Source organism: Dermacentor silvarum, chromosome 1 (genome assembly GCF_013339745.2).
Source record: "Dermacentor silvarum isolate Dsil-2018 chromosome 1, BIME_Dsil_1.4, whole genome shotgun sequence".
NCBI classification, from domain to species: Eukaryota; Metazoa; Arthropoda; class Arachnida; order Ixodida; family Ixodidae; genus Dermacentor; species Dermacentor silvarum.
This window is the reverse complement of record NC_051154.1, coordinates 280,420,174-280,427,999: the sequence shown is the minus strand read 5'-3', so window position 1 is coordinate 280,427,999 and position 7,826 is coordinate 280,420,174.

Below are 7,826 nucleotides of genomic sequence, written 5' to 3'. Positions count from 1 at the left end.
CAGATTTTATTTTCTTGAAGCTGATAAGATTCTCTGTAGTCGGAGAGTCACGGAGGTGTTCCAAGCCTTATTTTGTTTTGTTGTGCTTCTCTACATTCATCATTCCACCAGGAACACGTTGTTTAGAAGGCGATCCATTTGTTTCGGGGATACATATTGACGCCGCATCAACAATAAACGCTGTCAAATACGCCACTGCATCATCGATAGGAAGTGGTAGAGATGTCTTCCCAGTTCATGCGCGTGAGTTCTTTATAACGCTTCCAGTCGGCTGACTCGACTTTCCAATGGGGGACCCGTGGAGAGCACTCATCTGCTTTTGTTAATTTTATGACAATGGGAAAATGGTCGCTCCATATGGATTCTTAATCACGTTCACTCTAGGTATGGTACGAGCGTGCTAGATGCAAGGCTTAAATCGATAGATGAATATGTTTTGTTTGCCATGCTGTAAAATGTAGGCTCTTTTTATTAGTAGCATGGACCTGTAGAGAGGAGGAAGCTTTCTACTAGGCGCCCTCTAGCATCACAGCGACAATCTCCCAAAGGGTGTGGTGTGCATTAAAAATCGCCCACGACAATATAAGGCTCGGGCAGTTCACAGATAAAACTGTGAAATTCTGTTTTGACAGGTGGTAGTTTGGGGGGATGTATAAAGAGGTATTGTGATAATCATTAAATAGTACTGTACGGACAGCAACGCCTCTAGAGGCGTTTTAAGCTGTATTTGCCGGCAAGCAACACCTCTATCTACTATTATGGCCACACCACCCGACGAAACAAGGGTGCCGTTGCGGACTTTTCGGTAAATGGCATACTGCCGAAGAAAGTTCGTGTGTGAGAAATTACGATGTGTTTCTTGGACACACAGCACCCTTGGATTGTACTTATGTAGGAGTTCCTTAATGTCATCTAGATTGTGGGTAAACCCAACATTCCACTGTACGATTGTGTATCCATTTTATATGTGTTTTGTGCTGTGTGTCTAAGAGAGGTAAATTAGGCTAGCTCACGAGGCCTTTCCAGGCCCCGTGATGGGGGTTTTCCCTTTCTTGCCGGCGCGCTCGAGGGAGCTGCGCCGTTCTTTGGGCGTCTGAGACGCCGGGTTTTGTTTGTTGATCCATCACCTCGTCTGAGGCGGTGGATAGTGCCCGCTCAGCGGGCACGTTTGCACGGGTTCGGGCCTATCTGCACGGGCAGTGGCCCTGGGTCCCCAGACGCGGGTCTGCTGGACCTCCTTGGCAGGGGGCGAACAGCACTGGCTGCTCCTGCCAGGGGGGATGAGGTGTCACCGCTGTCACACTCTGTGTGTCGGGCAGCCGCCGCAGGATGTGACGCTGCCCCCCGGCGCGCCACATCGGTGTAGGAAAGACTGGACTGGTTGTGGGCAGAAAAACGCTTGCGCGCCTCTGGAAAGGAATGTTTAGCTTGACTTTGAGTTGTAATATTTCTTTTTCTTTTTCCATGACGGGCACGATCGCGAATAGGGGGGTGGTCTCCGTCACAGTTGGCACAATGGGTTGTGGAGTGCAGTTATCTGAGGCGTGTTCTTTAGAAGCACATTTTGCACAAGTAGCGCGCCCTCGGCAGCTCTGAGACCCATGCCCAAAACGCTGACACTTGAAGCATCGGCGCGGATTGGGTATGTACGGTCGTACACGGAGCTTATAATATCCCGTCTCGATTGAATCTGGAAGGTCACTTGTTCCAAACGTAATAATTACATGCTTTGTGGGAATTTCCTTGTCGTCACGCCTTAACTTAATTCTTTGAACCTTTACTACGTTTTGGTCTGCCATCCATCCAACAGCTCGCTTTCGCTGAGTTCTAGAAGGTCGTCATCGAGATGACACCACGTACAGTGTTCATTTGACCTGTGAGGGCCCACTGAGACGGGGATGTCACCAATGCAACAAGTTTAGGACAATTTGTTATACTGGGGTGGTATCACGCACTTCCAGAAGGAGGTCTCCGCTTCCCATCTAGTTACCTTGTAACCTGGGCCGATTGCTTCTGTCAGGCATTTTGCTACGACAAATGGAGATATAGTACAGACTGTCTTCGTTTCGTGTGGCTATGAATGACATGGTACTTGGGAATATTTCTTTGGGTTTCATGAAAAAGTTGAAAGTGTCATCGGTGCGCCCCCTTTTCAGGGAGCGATCAGGAAGTGGGGGAAATAGATTTGCCATATAAAATTGCTAAATTCGGCGGCGATGGTAGCCACCCACCACCGAGCCCAACAAGGGGACGCTACAAGGATGGAATGCTTGCAGACGCCAGCCATGCATCGCCGCTATAACCTAATATAAAATACCCAAGGTTGGATAGCTACACCAGGTTAACCCTTGCCGCCCAGAAATTCGGAAGTGAGAAGAAGTGACTAGAAGACAGGACAGATGGAAAAGTGAGAGAGAAAGACAAAAGATTGAAGAGGGGGACAGGAAAAGGCGACTGCCGATTTCCTCCAGGTGGGTCAGTCTGGAGGTGCCGTCTATGTGAAGCAGAGGCCGAAGAGGTGTGTTGCCTCCGCCGGGGGGCCTTAAAGGTCCAAACACCCGGCCTCGGCTCAACCCCCAGGATCCCCCTTTCCCCAGACACGGCTAAGCCGCGCACGGCTACACGCGGGAGGGTCCAACCCCCATGTGCTCGGGTCCGTGGTGTCGCAACACACCAACGTCTGCTCGCGCAGACGCCCCTGCGGGGTAGACCAAGCTGTACTTGTCGCTCGCAGATATTTAGATTGCATGATTTGTAACCCATTTGGATGTCATCCACATACACAGAGTAAAACATACTACGTGGCATGACAGTATACAGCGAGTTCATTTTGGCGATAAATAAAGTACAGCTCAGCACACCACCTTGAGCTACTCCAGCCTCTTGCGTAAATGGACGAGACAAGACGTTACCAACTCTCACACGGAACGTGCGATCGGAGAGGTAACTCTGAATCACCATCAGTAAGTTGCCTCGAACTCCCATTCCAGAAAGGTCACGGAGGATTCCAAAGCGCCAAGTTGTGTCGTATGCCTTCCCCATATCTAAAAATACTGACAAGAAAAACTGTTTGTGCACAAAGGCATCACCGATATTTGTCTCGATGCGGACAAGGTGATCTGTGTGGATCTACCTTCCCTGAAACCGCACTGTAAAGGATCGAGTATTTTGTTACTTTCAAGAAAATGGATGAGGCGGCGATTGATCATTTTCTCAAACAGCTTGCATATACAACTTGTCAGAGCTATAGGTCTATAGCTACTGCCGAAGAAGGTTCCTTGCCATCTTTGAGAATGGGAATTACGATTGCGTCTTTCCATGCAGTCGGAATATAGCCGGCAGAGAACATGGTGTTAAAGAGTGACAATAGTGTTCTGTGGGTTTCAGGGTGTAAGTGTTTTATCATTTCATATAGTATTCTGTCACTTCCTGGAGCAGACGCGTTACAACAATTCAGTGAAGCCTGAAACTACGCCATGCTAAATGGACGATTGTATGCTGCATGGCTGTGTCTTTCCAACCCAGAGGCTGTTGCTCTGCTTGTCGCTGATATCTTAGAAATGTATCTGTATAATGGGAGGTACTGGAAATATGCTCGAAATGTGCTCCTAGACAATCAGCCTGGTCCTCAAGAGTGTCTCCTTGTGTGTTTACCATCGGTAGAGGATGAGTTTCGCGGCCTTTTATTTGTTTACCCTGTTCCAGGCTTTGCGGTCGTCTGTATAAGAGTTGATGCTGGATATGTATTTTTCCCAGCTTTCCCGTTAAGCGCGGCGGCGTGTTTTTCTACCTTTTGATTTAATCACCTTGAAGTTAATTAGGATTTCTGTGATGGGGGAGTTACGAAGGAGATTCCAGGTCTTGTTTTGCTTTTTCCGGGCTTCCCTACACTCCTCATTCCACCATGGAATACGTCGTTTCGAAGGCGACCCATCTGTTTGGGGTATAAATACTGATGCAACATCAATAATAAACGTTGTAAAGTATGCTACTGCAGCATCAATATCAAGTGAACGGACATCGTCCCTGGGCAAACGTGTTTCTATCGCGAAACCGTGTCCAGTCAGCTGAGTCGACTTTCCATCGAGGAACGTGTGTAGAGCACTCAGATTGTTTTGTAAGGTTTAGTAGGATGGGGAAATGATCATTTCCATAAGGGTTATTAATCACATTCCATTTCGGATACGGCACAATTGTACTGGACGCTATACTTAAGTCTATGCAATAAAATGTTTTGTGTGTAGGGCTGTAGAATGTTGGTTATTTTTTGTTAAGCAGGCAGGCACTTGAAGAGAGTAGAAAGATTTATATTAGTCGTCCTCTCGCATCACAGCGAGAGTCGCCCCACAGTGTACTATGTGCGTTTAGATCACCAACGACTATGTAAGGGTGATGGAGTTCATCAATGCAGCTTTGAAATGTTGTTCTAGAGAGTTGATAGCCTGGGGGGATGTATATAGACGCGATGGTGACTAGTTTATTGAACAGCACTGCTTCGATAGCAACTGCTTCAAGAGGAGTTTGGAGTTGCAGTTTCCGTCATGCAACGCCTCAGTAGGCAATTACAGCTACACCGCCTGACGATGTAGCAGCATCGTCCCGGTCTTTCCGGAAAAAGGAGTATTGCCGAAGAAAGTTTGTTTGTGTAGGTTTAAGATGTGTCTCCTGAACACACAGCACCTTTGGATTGTATTTGTGTAAAAGTTCTTTAATGTCATCGAGGTTGTGCATTAGGCCTCTCACGTTTCAGTGTAATATTTGTGCATCCATATTGTTTGTGTTTTTGGGCTGTGTGTAAAGAGACGAGTCTAGTTGGCTTACGGAGCCTTTCCAGGCGCCGTTATCCGGGGTTTGTCTTTCTTGGAGCGGTCGCGAGAACCGCGTCGCTCCGGAGGCGCTGGATGCGCCGCCTGGCTTGGGGTTGTGTCCACCGACTCCAAGGAGCCGCTGGACTTCCGCTCAAGCGAGTGGGGTGATTTCGGGGTGGGCCTTGCCTCGAAAAGCAGGGTCTTGGAGGCCACCAACCCAGAGGTCGATGGGCCCTCCTTCAGAGACGGCGCAGCAGCGCTGGCTGCTGTCGCTTGGGAGGCTGGTGGCACAGCCGCGGTCACACTCTTTGTGTGCCGTGCCGATGCCGGAGTCTACTGCGGCGTTGCCCCCTTACGCGCCGCACCAGCATGCCCTGCGATATGAAGAAAAGAAACACGCTTTCGTGCTTCGTGGAAAGATATGTTTTCTTTTACTTTGAGTGTGATGATGTCTTTTTATTTTTTCCACGTAGGGCAGGATCGAGAATATGCTGCACGGTCACCATCGCAATTCGGACAGTGCAGGGCGCCAGTACAATTGTCAGATGTATGTTCATGATCGGCACATTTTTCGCATGTCAGTTGGCCTCGGCAGCTTTGCGAGCCATGGCCGAATCTTTGGCATTTGAAAAATCTACGCGGGTTGGGAATATAGGGTCTTACTCGGATTTTCGTGTATCCTGTTTCGAGGGTATCTGGGAAAGTACTGGAGCCAAATGTAAGGATTAGATGCTTCGTGGGAATTTCAACGTTGTCTCGTTTAATCTTTATTCGCTGTACTTGTGTCACGTTCTGTTCTTTCCAGCCCTCGAGGAGCTCTTCGTCGGTCAAGTTCAGGAGGTCTCCGTCAGAAACTACTCCTTTGCATGTGTTTATCGATCGGTGCGGAGTCACCGTGACTCGTACATTACCGAGTGTTACGAGATTGGAGAGTTTTCGGTGCTGATGCTGGTCGCGAACCTCAAGGAGGAGGTCGCCACTGGCCATTTTCGTTACCTTGTAGCCGGGACCTAGTGCATCGGTTATAAATTTGGCAACAGTGAAAGGAGAAATCATTCTGGTGGTCTTGTCGGGGTTTTCACTATGAATCACGTGAAATCGTGGCAAGGTGTCTTTACGTTGGCCAAAAAAAACTTCAGCGTTTCTTCGGTGCGCCCTCATTCGCTAAGAGGGCGATCAGACAGACGAGGGAAGGACAAAACATCCATACATAATTAGTTATTTTCGGAGGCTATGCCAGCCACCCACCACCGAGCCCAACAAGGGACGCTACGAGACTCAAAGGAGACGCAGATGCCCACTGTACATAGCCACTGTAACCTAATATAATAGACCCAAGGTTGCATAAACTACACCAGGTTAACCCTTGCTGCCTGGAAGATTGTAAGTAAAACGAAGTGAAGACAAGAGAGATGGAAAGTGAGAGAAAGGCGAAGATTGGAGGGAGAGAGAGACAAGAAAAGGCAACTACCGATTTCCCCCGGGTGGGTCAGCCCGGGGGTGCCGTCTACGTGAAGCTGAGGCCAAAGGGGTGTGTTGCCTCCACCGAGGGGCCATAAAGGTCCAAGCACTCAGCATTGGTTCAGCCCCCAGGATCCCCTTTTCCCCGGATACGCCTAAGCCGCGCACGGTAAGACGCGGGAGGGTCCAACCCCCGTGTGCTCGGGTACGTGGTGGCGCAGCTCACAAACGCCTGCTGACGCAGACGCCCCTGCGGGGAGTGCATGATATCAGACGGTATTAATAAATTAATAGAGTTATTCACCGCGAAAAGCGTAATCCTTATTACGCAACCCTGTGGGACGCCATTTTCTTGGATGAAAATGTGCGAGAGTGTCGAGCCTACGCGTACCTGAAATGTTCGGTTTGATAAAAAGTCTCACACGCAGTTCAGTATACTGTTGCGGATCGCTAGATTTCCAGGTCTCGCAAGATACCATACCTCCATGAGGTATGGTATGCGTTCTCTAGGTCAAAAAAGACTGCTTGGCAGTGTTGTTTGCAGAGAAGTGCTTCGCCTATGGATGACGGAGCGTATTGACGGACAGGATGATTGGGTTTTGAGCAGCTTTCTTTAACCACACTGATGAAAGTATTGTAAGTTATCTGTTTTAATCACGTATGTTAATCTAATGTTTATTATGCTCTCGTAATATTTTGCCAGGCAACTTGCAAGCGCTATAGGCCTATAGCTGCTTGATGAGTTGGTGATTTTCCCTTTTTCAGGAAAGGAACTGACACCTTTTTTCTACTGGCCAAGCATTCTTCCTGTTTCTCAAATCATGTTAAAGAAGTGCAGGAAAGCTTGCTCAGCGGCTTGAGACAAGTGGGCGAGCATTGCGTAGTGGATTCGGTCAGGACCAACTGCGTTTTTTTTTCCTGCACTGTGCTATTTCAGGAGGTGTTAACGGTGCATTGTATGGTTTATCTGTACCTGCAGGTATTAGTACTTTCTGTTTTCATTATCTGCTGGTGTATTGAAAAGGATTGTGTGTAATTAGGTGAACTGGATACGGTACAAATCCGTTGGCTTGTTCTTGGAGGGTTGTTTTCGTGCCTGGACTCTCCTCAGAATACGGGAATCGTGTGAGGGGAATAATCACCATTGAACTTTCTGTCCTGATCCCACATTTTCTAAAATGGTGCTAAAGAGCGCCCTCTGTCCTCAGCTGGGTATTACCAAGCTCGGTCGTCTGCTTCGGAAAGCACGTTTACAATATGGCACCGCCACTTTCGGTTGTGTTGTACCACGGCCTGCAGGGAATTTCGGGCGCCGAAGATTTTTTTCAGGGGTGGTACGCTGCGTAAAGCAAGGAATTATGCAACACCGATTACGTGTACGCCGTTCAAGAAATAAGAGGCGAAGTTTAACGCGGTGCCAATCGCAAGTGAAGCGAGTCGCGTACGAACTTGAACTTCAGGTAAGGTTTGAACGCTGCTAAATTCAAGCGCACAAACGCGAGGAAATTCTTGCTATAAATGAATTCATAGCAGCGATACGCAGACATGTGTACGGAA